Below are 15,207 nucleotides of genomic sequence, written 5' to 3'. Positions count from 1 at the left end.
GGATTAATCCCATCTAAAATCTTGTAGTACGTGTAACAGTGGTTGCTAGATGCCTCTGATTTTTATCATCTGTTGGAGAGTTTCTGTGTAAGATGTGAAGTTTATTGAAAAAAATGTCCAAGTTATGTGTAGCATCAGTTATGGGTTGCATTTTTCTTATGTGAAAGAATTTCATAAAGGGAAGAAATGAAGGAGATGAGAAATTTAGGAATGCTAAAGACAGAAGTAAGTATTATTATATCAGGTTAGGAAATGGTGATACTCTTAACAGGATTGGTGATAATGGGGAATTGAGATAGGATGGGATTACAATAAAAATGAAATCTGCAAAGTCAGGAGTTGTTCAGAAAGGATAAATAATTGGAACTAGGTGCAATTTGTCTAAGAGCACAATTTGACTGATCTCTGTTAGAAAAGTCACTCTGCATGTAAAGTATGCATGTCTCCCACATTTTCAATTTTACCATATTAAGTTCCCTTAAGTAGTATTAAGTTCCCTTAAGTAGTATCTCTGTTCAAAAGTACATCCTGCCTAAATCTAAAAATTCACTAAAGGTTAAAAGAGTTCATAGGAAAAAAACCTCCAGAATATGATTATGAAATATAAATTGGACAACAAAATAAGCTAATATATCTTAGTTCTCAACCCCCTTGATGAAGCAATTTAGCAAAAGCTTGGAAAAAAATATGCCTTGCAGCATTTTTCTGAAGATTGGTGAATTTGAATCACACTGAACGTGACTCTAATGCTTTTCTGAAAGCAAAAACCAGGAGCTCATCCATTCACATCTGTGTTAGCTGAAGGTTTGCCACTAAGCATCATGGTCACTGGTGCTGGAGAAATTTTCCAGACCTAGGAAAGTTTCTGTAGAACTTAGTGGTTCCCATGCCACATTTGTTCGGCCTGTGTCATTAGCAATAATAATAAAGAAAAATCACTGGCTCCAAATACACAGACTGTTCCCAGATATACACACAGCAACATATAAATCTGAACTAAATGTCAGCACTTAAAAGGTAAAAAGGCTAATTGCAGCTAAAGCAAATTAGTCCTTCCCCTAAAGATAAGGAAACCAGATCCTGTATATCTCTCTCATCCCCGGCCCCATGTCCCCACTTAGTCACGCTCGCTAATACAGACTTCTGAGTTACATTCCCCATTCGCCCTCTGTTGAAAACTTCCCCTAAGTTTTCACTTGGCCCTTTATGAAGGAATCGTTTCTTCCCCAGGCCTTGCCGGCTCCTTTTGGGGCAGTTTTGGGGGCAGTTCCCCTGGGTTTTTCCCCTCGAGGCGGAGCAGAGGGAACGTCAGCAGCACCTCACAGGGCGGCGGGGCCCTCCCTCACCTTCCTCATTTTCGACTCTTTCATCTGAGCAGAAATTGAGAAATCGCAGCAGGAAATTTCTGCAGCAGGAGCAGATTGGGAAACATAAGCAAAGAGCGGGCCTTCGGTCGTTTTGTTTTAGCACCAGAAGAGAGATGATAAGCCCTATACATCGGTCTCTCAGTTATGCTGATTCCCTTAACTTCATTGCTGGCTTCGCTGTCAGATGCATTTATTTTACGAGCCAGGCCTCCAGCCAGTCTTAGTCAAAGCAGAGCCCTGCTGCCCTTCCACAGACACTTTGCAAGAGCAGATCCTTCGGCTGCCTCTGCTGATGGTCTGCTGGTGCCGTGCCAAACCGTCTGGGAGGCGTCTTCCTCTTCTGCTTATATACGAAGCATCATAGCACTTATGGGAGGCCAAATAAATTTAAATAGTGGATCAATCTGCAAAATCTTAATCTGCGGCTGAAATTATTTCTTTGGAGGAGAACAGAAGAGCCCTGGCAAAAATCACAGGGCTTTTTAAGCCTCTTTCCAGGCCTTACCAGCAAGGTGGGAGGCACGAGGGTTTGCAGAGCAGGTGAGGGATATGTTGGATATGTTCTTTCCTCAACAGCTAAGGGCAAGGAATTGCACAGGGGATTTTCCTGTGCCTTGATGAAGTCCCTTAACATGATGCTCTGTTTGCAATATTCTTTTTGTCACTTGAAAAATCCATCATTTTACCTGCCAAATTCCCCCCCTTGGCTAACTTTATTCTTTCTTTCCCTCTACAAGTTTGTGATTGGAGAAGTGCTGTTTACTCTGCTGCTAATCCCTAGCTTCCAGTGGGGGGCTGGTGAGGCCAACTTTGGAAATGCGGGCTGTTTAACAGCTTCAAGTAAAAATAAGTAGCATGCAAGTGCAGAATATTTTAGTGCATCCGGAGTAACCAGCAATTATGTCTAAGCTGGACTCCTCTCTGGAGCACAGGAGCCTTGGGGCAGGAGTAGCTTCTAAACATGGCTCTGGTCTGTCTGTGCTATTTGTGCGCTCTATAACCGTTGTCCTTGAATACAATTTTTAATGTATTTATCTGGCAGCACTCCTTGTGGAGTTTTACAGAGTCTGAAAGATTCAGGAGTTGAGGAGAACTTTTTAAACAGTCCTAGGGTTCAACCAATACTTCTGAAGCCTGGAATCGCATCATGAAACGATGGCTCCTCACTACATCATCGTGGAGGTAAAAAAAGAAACCCAAATTGCTAAAAGGCTCCACTTGGGAGGCTTAAACGATCCTCCAGAATGTGCCTGCAGACACAGTTGTCTGCCTGTGGGCTGTGGCTGCTGCCCTTGTAGGGTATTGCTCTCACATGGTGTAAGTATTTACTCGTCCTGTAAAACTTTGAATAAACCAAGCTCCTGTATAACATGCTGCCATTGCAATCAGGCGCAGCGGGTTCAGGAGTTTGTGCTGAGGAGATGATTCACTGGCTTCCTCTGCCTTATGGTGTGGCCCCTTATATAGTAGAACTTGGCTGAAACAGCTTCTCTTCAGATTGCTTAGTGGCTCTAATAACTCAACTTAAAAGGCACAGCACAAGCAAAGCAGGATTTGGGAAAATTTAAGCTTGATTTTTGCTAATACAAGAACGTGAACAAGTTTAATTTTTTTTCCCCCTGTTTTAAATTTGTACTATATTTTGTTGTTACTTATTTGTCATAGCTGGTTGTCTTTAAATGGTTATTAAAAACACAAGGAGCTTTCTTTTACTTTCCTTCAGGGTCCTGCAATGTCCAAGCTATTTTCCATTACTCGAGTGTATGAGATGAGATGCTGCTGAAAAGTCTGACTTCCTTTTTATTTTATTTTTTTCATGCTTTTTGTATTGTTTTGATATTTAATTTAACAGTTTCTTTGCTCCTATTTCTGCTCGTCAAATCAGAAAAGCTTTATTTTAGCTCCATGATGAAAATTCTATCTAAACACTTTTATTTAAGGTACTTTTTTGGTAAAATATTTCCTGGAAGAGAAATTCGGAATACAAGCACATATGGCCTGCTCAGGATCTCATTTCGACGTTACTCAGAATACTTACATAAGTAGATAGGGAGAGCAGGATGAGAGAAATTTTGTGACCATTGACTTCCTGTCTCACCGGTGCTGGTACATTAGCCCTTATCAAAGTTGGAAGAGCAGCTACAACATAGCCATTGTAGGGATTGGATCAATACCTGGCAAAGAGCCTGAAGGTCAGATAAAGTACTTAGGCAGGCAGCATGCCAGGCTAAAGAGATGTCAAGAAAATCAATTAGATACTAAAGAAAGAGCAGCAAGCTAACTAAAAATCCAATCTTGAAAGGCTCTTTATATTTTGAAGTCAGCTTATTAGTGTTAGCTATATCTTTATCTCGCTAATAAAATTACGTTTGTTAAGCAATTAAAACCAGACTCGGGTCATACAAGGCTAGCACAAAACTGAGTGTAAACACCTGTACAGTACTAGATTAGAAATAGCTACGAGTGGTGGAGATTAGATCAGCCTGCTTTCAGGGTACAGCATTACATAACTCGTGATTAATCTGCTCTCCTCCTCCCCACATTGATTACTTTACCTAGGTGCATTTGGCGCACATCTTCGATGCTCTCTCCTCTGAGTGGTAATGGAAAGCACAGACTTTGAGTTTGTCTGCTGGTGCCAGGTAGTTTACTTAGTAAGTTATAGCTGTCTGAAGTCAATAAATGGGAGAGAAATTCAGGCGGGATGGGTTGTCCCTGAGCTTTCCTCTCGGCAGTGATGCATCCTCCTGGGAAGGAAGGCAGAAACACAAGTGCTGGGGGTAGGTGCGCTCTGGGTGCCAAAGTGCCCTGCCCCTCGCTGCATGTTACTACCCAGAAAGAAACTCATAATATTTGTTCTATGCTGAATTTGGTGGCAAAAAATTCATAAATGAATTCTGCCCATCCAATCGATTGGTTGAAAAGAAGCAAATTCTAGACAGAGCAAAGGTATGTGCATTTTTGGGGGAAAGTTGTTTGAATGGCAAACTCTCCACAAAGGCCCATGGTAGATTCTCTGTCATGTGGTGGCTTTGAGTAAAACTCTGGCCTTGCAGAATTTGAAAACTTCATCAACTTTCCATACTCCGTCATGTTGGATTGAAAATACCAGATAGAGGGAGTTCATCTTGCTGCTTGGATTAACACGTTGATCCATGGGCAGCACGTCTGATGGCAGGCTGGTCTTATTACCTTGCGTTTGGGTGGCTGCTGAAGGCCATTCCTTTCCCAGCAGGGAACAGCGCTGCTTCCCCCATTGTTCTACATGTGCTCTCTTTGGTTTGACATCTGTGAGTGCTGTCCCGTGCTCCACATGTCTACACATGTGGGGATGTGTGCATGTACGTCTCCTCTGTGCGCTGCTGTGACAAGTTTCTAGCACTGAAATAATAATAATTCCTTTCTCATTTCGACTTCATGTGAAGACACAGAGTTCAATACATATTAATGAAACAGGGAAAAGTTGGCTGTACATAATTAATAAGGTTAATTTATTTTATTCAGCTCTAATGGATGACTGAGGAATCAGGGTAAAGAAGCAAAATGGGCATAAATAATGACAACAGAGATTTGGTCTGACACTGAGGAAAGGGCCCAGGTTCTTTCTTCATTTTGTGCTCATTTTTCTGCTCAGATCCATTTTGTGATAACCTCAACATACAGTTTCAGTACATGTGCCAGGCTTTAATTCATTTGAACCTTTTGGATGCAAATTGTCTTGATAACAAAATTTTGTAGGAAATAAGTATTGTAGGCCTTTCCTACCTACATTTTCTTTCCAAGTCCTTAGTCTCTATGCCAAGACAAATCCATAACATTCTTCTCAGTAATCAATAAGGCTATTTTTTTTTTTTAAACTCAGACCCAGACTTCATTAGGTGGCCTTTAACCTATTCAGTCTCAAAGGACATGAAATCTTTCAGAACCTGAATGTTGAATTTTGAGATTTCAAACATAACAAACAAAATCAGAAAATTTCCATGAGAGTATGCATTGCCAGTTTTGGTGTAAACTGAACAAAACTTCTCAAATGTCAAACTTTTAACTAAATAAATAGCAATGCAATCAAATCTTCCTTCCCCCTTTTCTGCCTCTTTGAAATTCCTGTGCATTTTCCATAGGAAGAGCTTTATTTAATGAATTTTTATTTCTACAAAGCTGGTAAGGAGCCCCACATATGTAACATATATATGTATGCGTGTTTTTGTGTGTATTATCTAAAGACTGCTGCAAGTAGCAGACAAAATAGTAGCTTTGAAGAATGGTGGCAGTGATGTATGCACAATAAATAAGAAAGATTCGTAAAAAATCCTGTATACTGTTCTGGAAATCAAATATAAATCTCTATAGAGACTGAGAGTTACCTCTTAGGGACATTAAACAGAAACTAAGCCTTTGGTTTGAAAAAGGTAGAAGGCAAATAAACTCTGAGTAATCATTTAATTATGAACATTCCTTTTTTGAACATTAATAGATACTCATGTCTTATTCAGACTGATTTCTAAACTCACGTCAAGGATTTTTATGAATTTTAAGGGTCTGAAGGCTAGAGACATGACAGAGTCACTGCCACATTGATCTTGGCTTCGTCCCTAAGCCCTGGAGATTCGTACTGGGACAGGACTGGAGGGTCCCACCTCGCTGCCCCATTGCCTCTGACAAAATGAGTCCAGGAGTTGGACTCGATGATCCTTGTGGGTCCCTTCCAACCTGGGATATTCTACGATGCGATGAAAATGAATGTCCCTGCTGGCTGGGAACACGTAGGGAGTTCTGCATCGAGTGCCGTGTTTGGCAGCCCAGGCTGCTGGTCTGAACGCACAGTGATGGTGCTTTGAGTTGCTGTGACCTGGAGTGGCCGTTCGGCTCATCCCTGCAGGGGGACACCAGCGTCTTCTGTAGAGGAGAAGGGCAAGTCTCTGTGGACCTTCACATCACTTGGTCGGGAATTACCCAAACCCTTTAATCTTTCAGGGAACATCTTGTTCCCCAGGTGTCCGGCCTTGGCTACGGGGTCAGACAACAATTTCCTCAAAGTGCAGTTCAGGAGGTCATTTTGCATATTCTCACAGCAAAACCACACAATGTTTAAATAGCGAAAGTGCAAAACTTTGATTCTCCTGGAAAACAGTCCTTGTTGCTTATGCATATGTCATGAGCACAGTATCACTAAGGAACATTTATTCTATTCCATGTTGTCACTTTCCAAAAAAAGGATATTTTTTTTTCTCTTAGCAAAGGAAGCAGGCATTTTAGAACTATAAAAACAAAGCAAAATGGGAAAGTCTGTTCTGGGATCGGCAATCTGATTACATCATCTTAAAAAGAGCGTGCACATAACTGGGCTCCACTCAACCGGTATCCTAAAAATACACCAACCCTTTCCAACCTGGCCTAGGATTATGAGCAGGAAGTAAAATGAGATTACCGCATATATTTGTGGTTTTCTGACTTCTGTAGATGATGTGCTCTGTCAGTGTTCCAAAGCTAATTCTTTTTTTTTTTTTTTTCCTATTCTGTGAATGATTTGGGTGCTTTGACACAAGAATTCACCAATTAAGTAACAAGCGAAAAGACTTTTAAATCAAACTTACCACATTTGTTTGTCATTGAAAAGCAGGAAATTACTGTTGCTCTCCCAAAAGCAGCTGTGTGTATACAGTGACTTTTTATTTAATGATTCAAATTATAGCATAAATATACATTGTATTACTCGTTAGTCTCATTTGTATTACAATACCGCAAAAGAGCCTTCAGCACAGACGAGAGCTGTAACAACTGAGGCTTTGTGCAGGAGCTGTACGAAACTCAGGCCTCGCTGGCACGAAGGGACATGAACTGTCTTTCAGCTTCTGATGGTGGAAGAGTTTTATGCGCACTTTTTGATTCCCATCGTGTTACCTGCTGCTCCATTTCTTGCTCGGTGTGACCGGTGTGAAAAATAATAATGTTTTAGGAGTCGTTCATGTTAAGACTGCAAGAAAAAATACCCCAACAGCAGAGATAATCGCATACAGCTGATGAAGGAATGGATCATTGCAAAGTATCTACATGAGTTCGTAAAGGATATATAATTTTTAAAGGATATATCCTTTTTCCAAAGACCATGAGGTGGCATTTCTGACATGCACGTGATGTCCTCAAGTGTTGCTGTTTGACCTGAAGGACACCATGGTCTCCAGTCCCTGGGTTGCCAGAAGATCTCCCAGATTGGTCCTGGATCTGTGCATGCCCAAATCTCTCCTACCTGCTGCTGTGGTGTTCGTGTGGCTTCTCAGATAACCTGCTCCTAAGCCATTTTAGTCTATTAAGGTGTTGCAAACTCCACCACGGGTGAAACTACTGGGGTGGCTCCTACAGCACTGAGCCTTGGTTTATTTAAATTGATGGAGAGCACCTCAGAATTGTGCAACAATTAATTCCCTTGGAAAAAATGTGGCTGGGTGAGTTGTAGTGTTTCATGCCTAGAAAGGTGTCTGGAGAAGGGTCCAGGAATAGATCCCGGTTCAGAAGAAGCAGCAATTCAGCAGGAGACCTTACAGTGCCTGATGTGAGCACCCAAATAGACTGGAAATGTAAAAAATAGATGGCTGACATTGTTTGAGTGATGGCTACTGAATAATGAACTGTGAACACGGACTGTGGCATTCAGGGCATCCTGTATTTTAATTATAGAGTGGACTGTAAATTATCTAATTACTTACATTTCCATCTTTCAGAGAGCGAGCAAGAAGCCTTCTGCATGCGGAGGCGGCCGGCCTTGGTTTCACTGGGGGCTGGAGCAGGACACGGGAGCTGACGGGGCTGCCCTTGGTTGATTTGTAACTGTCCCCCTTTTGAGTTTTCATTTAACCTTTTTGGTTTAAAAAAGGGGGCTCCAAACTGTGCTTTGTCCCGTGTGAGGGATAAGCCAAGTCCTGCGGCCGGCATGGGAACCCCGGCTTAGAGACAGGGAGGAGAGTCTGGAGCATTTGCTGTCTGCCCCAGTGCTGATACTCTCACAAGATAATTTGTTTCTTCAAAGCTAGGCAGCAGCTCGGTTCAAAAGCATTTATATGAAAATAGCTTCTTCAGGAAAGAGAATGTGCTGCTATTGTGCTTTTATAATACAGCGATACTTTGTGCTCCTGCAAGTGAGCGCTGACACTCAGTGCCAATTGCTATTTGAAAGAAGTGTAAGCAAATTTGGTACGGAAAAAGAAGTCCTGAAGAGAGGAATGAATAAATACATAATATCTAGCTTAATTTAGCTTTGTTAGGATTCTGAGTACTTCAGCCATGCAGCTAATAATAATTAAATATACTTATCCCACTTAAAAGCAGTTTATTTTGCTGACAGTTGCTTCTTCATGATGAGATCTCAAAGAATATCTGAGCAAAAATATGTTTTATTTATTTATTTATTTTTCAATTTTGTTGAAGACAGATTTGGTTATAGTTAATGCAAGGCAATAGATGGTAAGGGCTATTAAACTCATAACTTTGTTGAAATGAATATTTAAGATGGACACATACTAGGAGGCTGGGCAGCTGACAGAAATTTACTAATTGATTTAAATAGATCTTATTTTTAAGAGAGAAAGTCTTGGATACTTTGATTCTACAAGCATTTGAATGTTTTGCCTGCATACTATAAATGCAGAAGAAATCTCTTGGCTATTTTTTAATATAGACATTCAAATCAAATCTATTACTTGTACTTAATTTTCTAGCGAAGAGAAGCTCAGCCATGTGGAGGAAAATGACACCGATTTTATTCAGTCCATCAGCACTTATGATGCTCTCGTAGAGAGTCATCTACATTGATGAGATGGTGTTTGTGCACAACTGCACATAAATCAAGCTGTTATTTCCCGAATCCCCACTTGGGGAGCGTATGTGCTTTTTGGGGGATTTGTGATTTTTTTTAAATTTTCATTGCTTTTCTAAGAGGTGTGGGATAAGTACTGGTCTGTAATGCTGCAAAACATCAGCTTTCTTTTAAAATGCTTAGCTGGTCAGGGTTTCAGTGCATATCTGAAGACAATCTGAATTATCACGTCTTGAAGATGGGCAAGAAAATGATGAAGTGATTCCATTTGTATGCAGATCAGGGCGATGCAATTAAATACACACTTACAGACAAAAGCAGAAATGAAATTGCTTCTTCAGTTTCAGAAAAAAAAAAATAGCAAAGACTACAGAATGGTTTGAATAAAGAAATAAATGGGAGCAATAAATGGCCAGTCAATAAGGTGTTTTGGAATTAGAGAAGGTCAAGCTAACCCAATCTTTTATTCTATTTCTAGTTTTTTCTGCAGGTTGGGCTGAAAAAGATAATGATATAAACCTAAATTTTAATAAAACATTTGAAGCGAGTCCTGTTTGAAATGTTGATTAAGAAACATAAATCATTATCTGGCACGTATTAAAGAAGTTAAGAGCTGGCTAACTGGCTTCAAAGGCTAACTTAAAGAGCTAATAAGCAAAAAGTAAGTTCCTAGTAGAGCCTTCTAAGTTGGTTCTTGATCCAGTGCTGTTTCCTGATGCTATCAGTGTCCCAGAAGGAAGCAAGAAACCATTACTGGTTGTGTACTGGTGCGTACAGGGAGAGGGAGCTGGGGGGAGCAGCGAAGGCGAGGGCAGATCTTCGGCTGCTCCCTGCCAGGGGCTGTACTCAGCAGAGGATATTTTCTCTTTATGTGGAGAATGGGACGGATTGGTCTTATCAAAGTAAAAACTGTGCAGTGACCCCAGAGACTAGCTGATTTTTGGGGAGCTGGGCCATGGCGACCGTCTGGTGTGTGCCCTGTGTCCCTTGCTCTCCTTTGGCAGCGTGCGACGGCTCCTTCAGACTCTGCCTCCATCTCCCCATGCCTTCTGTGTGTCGGCACAGCACTTAGGTGGGGAAAAATTCTTTAATCCTAGTTTCCCGTCCTCAGTAAAAGCCCTGAGCAAACATTTTGTGACCAGCTATCAGCCGGGCATCCCTCCCGATGCAGAGGGCAGGCTTTGGCTGTGCGCCGGTCTGAAAGCTGCCTTTTGGGCACATGGGGCTAATTCAGCTGCTCTCATACGGTTGCTTTCCTTCTGGATCATTTGACATATTATGTAAACTGCTTACTAAGATATCGAGTAGTCTGAGGCTTGCATTGTTTCATGGAGAACACTGACAAACCCGCCGAATTTATAACCCTGCTTTCCAGACAAACGCTGAGGCTTTTTTTCAATTGTAATTCAAAGTACTGCCTACGTCCCTCTGCTTGCAGTGCAGTGCAGGGAAACTGTTTATGTTGTGGAATTACTTTCTGACAGTGATGCATGGGGAAATTATTCCACAAAACCTGAGAAATATGGTGCATGCTGTAAGAAATTCAATGAACTGAGCAGCGATGGGTAACCTTCCAGTCCGGCCAGAAGCATGGAAGCCTCTCCAAGGATTTGTGTCATCCAGAGGCAATTGTGCAGTGCTCCGTGGAGATTCCTCCAGGACAGTCACACTTGAAATTCCTGCAGATTAGCCTATCATCAAGTCATCAGGATACTGCTATTTGAATAAACACAGCTGTTGTTTTCCAAGAAATATGGCAAAGAGCAGCAAGGAAAAGAGGGACAATTAGTGTAGCTAAATGCCAAGAAACTCAAGCTGGCACAGTTCTATTTAGGAGAGTTTGGCTTTCTGAAAAAGCCTTTTTACAACAATCTCATTAAACAGAAGAGAAAAAAAATAACCTACCTATCCTATAGCAGAGCCTCATTCATGCTTTTATAAACTCAATATGATATGGGAATAATTGCTTTCCTTGTTTTATTATTATTTTGTTACTTTTGGAACTATTTCCATTTCTCGCAGCTATGTGCTCTGATCGTAACCATGTGCAGGAGGCTAGCTGCATGGGCCATGGTATTTTTATTTCATGACAGGACAATGATTTTTGCAATGATGTTTGCGAAAATCATTTTGTCCTGCAGCCACTTGATTTCTTTCCCCTGTTACTTCTGCTCCTGTTCTCATCTACATTTTAACCAAAAAAAGGATCACTAATACTAAAATACTTGACCCCAGTCGTACGGATTGCTTCTCTCACATCACTGTGTCTTCTGCTTTGTTCTGTGTTGAGCTGAGTCTTGGGAGAAAACTTATTTGATTATCATATTCTCACTGACGTGCATCACCGCAATTTAATCTGTTTTCTCCTCAATTCCCCGTATCGTGTTTTCTGTCATCTCACAGTAACCAGCAGCTGCACAGATGTCCATCACACTCTGGACTCAGCATGCATTAGCGTCCTGGGGCTGCAGACACGGGTGGTTTAAAGCCACCCGGTCGGAATTTCCCGTCCTCTTGTATTGTGCCAGGGAGAGGTCAGGCAGAAAAAGCTCAGAAGCAAGTGTGTATCTATAAAATCTCTCTGGGAATATTGAGAGGTAGGTTGAGCACACAGACACGATGGGATAGAAATGCATTAGACTTCGTGTTTCAGGTGGACTTCTTTTTTCAAATAAATTCTCCTAACTTGAGTTCTTCTACATTATTTTCCCCCGAAAATGATAGCATATTGTTAATGAGCGTAGCCAGTGGGACAATAAAGGACTTTTCTTAAACATGGAAAATTATGGTTTAAATAATCTGTTCTTTTTTGACTTCCCTGTGGAACCACGCTGCTACCAGCTCCCAGAAGCTTGCTGAAGTCCAGACTTTTGACAAACGAGGGCCTCAGTTTCATCCTGATACTTCAAAATATGTCCTACTCTGTCAAATTTTGTGCAATGTGAAAGCTGACCCCTGTGCAGTACTCCAGCCTCCCCCTTTTAAGCATGGTGCACTCTTGTCTACCAAATACCCTACGTCAGAGAAGCTCTCCCCTAATATTTTGCAGATGGAGGGTGGTACCGGAGTCTGGACCACACGTGGGCTCCCCTCTGGATAGGAAAGGCTTGGCTCAGAGACCTGAGATAGTGGGAAATGAGGTTGATTTGCAAAAGAGAGGAAGCAGAATAGTCTGGACCTCATTAAAGGAAGACAGTGGAGAGAAAATGAGGGGATAATTGTGCAAGGTACTTAGGACAGCGTGGTGGTCTCATGACAAGGTGTCAGCATAGGCAATCAGATAAGATATGGGCAACTGAGACAAATTAATTTCCTCTGTGTCACCGAGGAGTCTCGTCTTGTACTCCTCAGCACTTTATTTATACCTGCATTTTAGCAATATACACCCAGCAATTTCCTTAGGGTTTCATATCCGAACTGGAAATCATCCTGACTGTATCTATCCATTAACAGGCAAACAATGCAGAAATGTATGGGACCTGGAAAAGAGACCTGAGAAGTTTCTTATAGCAAGTGTCAGCACTGTCACCGTGATGGAAAAAGGATAGTGGGCTTCTGAAAAGCACTGAGCTAAGGCCTAATTTAGCTGTCCAAAATTCATGGTAAAATTGCCGTGGGAGACAGTTATTCCACCTAAGGGACTTCTGGAAGATACCCCCTGAACTATACGCTGAAATCAGAAGCTTTTAACAATATTTTAAAGTCAAAGCCTGAAAAGCATTGTTTATTTGGGGACATTAGGTGACCACAGTACGGTGCTCAACTGCTAAGCAGTCAGTGCAGGCTGTCCTTTGGGGCACAGCTGGGTCCTAGTCCTGAGTGCTGAATGTAAGGAAGAGCAAAAGAATTATTTTTCTTGGAAACGTCTCAATTGACCTTCGGCAGAAAAGCCCACCTCTTGCTTCTGCTTTTAAGCTTATTAATACAAATTTCCGACTTCTTTATTCCTGGTAATATCAGAAAGCGCAGAATAAAAATTTGTATGGGTATCGGAGTCCAGGCTAGCTGGTAAACTTGATTCAAAGTAATAGGAGATCTGATAAAATGAACCATTCTGCCGTAGCCACAAGAAGAATCTCTGTTATGTGCCCAGTTGTATTCGGGTGTAATGTTGGATGCTCTGGCACTGGGATAGTGCTGTTTGTAAAGGTAAACAGAAATGCCCATGAAATCTTTCCAGCTTTCTTTTCTGTCACTGTACATTGTGAAACCACCTATTGGTGTTGTGCTGTGCTTTTGTCTCGATTACAGCAGGAATCAGTTTGGAAATATCATTGTATGGCCACAAGAACAGAGAAGATGGATGTTAATAAATCAATTGATTGAGAAAGTGAACCTATTTTCTATGAAATTCCAGAATTAATAAATGTAAGCCAGAGCGTAACTCTGGTTTGACTTTTGTATGGAATTACAAAGTAAGAATGGCTAAAAATGGTCATTTTGTTTGGCACATGTTTTAAGAATGTCCTCGCTGGGTACCACTGTGGGATCAACTGTTTGGATTCAACTCCTTATGCTGTGGGTTATCAGCACATAACTTACATGGTGGGAGAATACCTGGATACTCAGGCATGGCAAACGAAATCCTGCGGCCTTTTTTACCAGCTACCTCTGGCCTAATCCTGTACCGTCCCGTGCCAATGCTTATGGTGGTTGTTGCATTTCCTCTGCTGCAAGGATTTACTGCAGCATGGTCAGCCATGCAGAGCGTGTGCATGATGTTCAGCAGCAGGGATAGCCCATGATTTTTTTTTTCTGACCATGACGTCCTTGTGCACACTGGGTGCACACAGTGTTTCCTTCAGCTTTTTATTCTCTTCCTAGCTGATATTTTACCTTGTGCAGGGGTATGCCTCTATTGAACCTGTGTGGCAGGGATCTGTCCTTCGTGCTTTCCGTGCACTTTGAGCCATCTTATCTGAAATGGAGCCTGCGAGTCCTAACGCAAACAATAAAAGGAGAGTAACAACATAAAGCTAAAAGAGGTAAGAATAACAAAATGCATTCTGAAAATATTTTTGAAAATAAGATAAGTGGTACACGCTGAGGTAGAGGGAGCCAATTTTGTGAGTCTAGGCTCCAACAGTAATGATGTGATTTAGATTAATTGCAGTGTTTTATTGCTTTGAATTGAAAACAGCATTTTTATAGGCTAGACAGCAGGTGCAGAATATCTCAAAAGCAAAGATCCAGTTTTCCTGAATGCTTACTAAGTAATAAAAAGGGAAAGGAAAACAAGACAGAAAATTCACTACACAGAGTGATTTTTTTTCCTAAACAGAACGTCTCCTCCTCCCCCTCATCTTACTCGAAGCATTCACAGGTCTCTAGGGAGCATATTTTTATCATGATTCACCGTGCACCCTGAAGAGTTAGATTCGGGCCTGATATTTCCATAATGTGCCATTTTGAAGCGTTCAGTAGTACGGGTGAGATTTATTAGGGGCTGTGGAGCACCTAGTTGTAGAGGCAAGCACTGAGCACCACGTCGCAGCATTAACAAGGAGAGCCCGAATGCACCGTGAGTCCCGTTTATCACCAGCCCGCACGGCGGTATGGCTAAGGGTGTTGTCCTAGCTCTAAAATAAAAGGAGATTTTATGAATGAGGCACTTCGATGTGCAGCAGCTGCCCTCCCAAAAGCACATCGTTAGTAGTTTGCAACAGCAGCGCTCGGCCTGCCCCTGAAGTTGCTGTTAATTCTGGGAGGGGACGGAGCTCGGAGGCTGCAAGCGCTCCCTTCCTAATTTGGCCAAGAATCGTTGGCCCCAATGTTGTTGAGTGCTGAAAGGTACACATTTACAGGCTCTTTCTTTGGGTAATTACAAGTGTGTGGCGCTCTGTGGTCCGAGCCAGCCTTTTGGTTTATGAAGGCAAAGGGAATGTAGGGCTGAGGGAGTGTGGTGTGGTGAGCTGCCGGCTCCCCGTGCACGTGGCTCGGGGAAAGTACAGCTCCATCGCTATATACTGCCTCTGCGATCCCCCTGGGGAATAGATTTAGAAATACATGGTGTGTCAGTGCAGGACAGGC

Source organism: Netta rufina, assembly GCF_964035555.1.
Source record: "Netta rufina genome assembly, chromosome: 6".
Taxonomy (NCBI): Eukaryota; Metazoa; Chordata; class Aves; order Anseriformes; family Anatidae; genus Netta; species Netta rufina.
The sequence above is the reverse complement of the archived record's forward strand: the minus strand, read 5'-3'. Positions refer to the sequence as shown.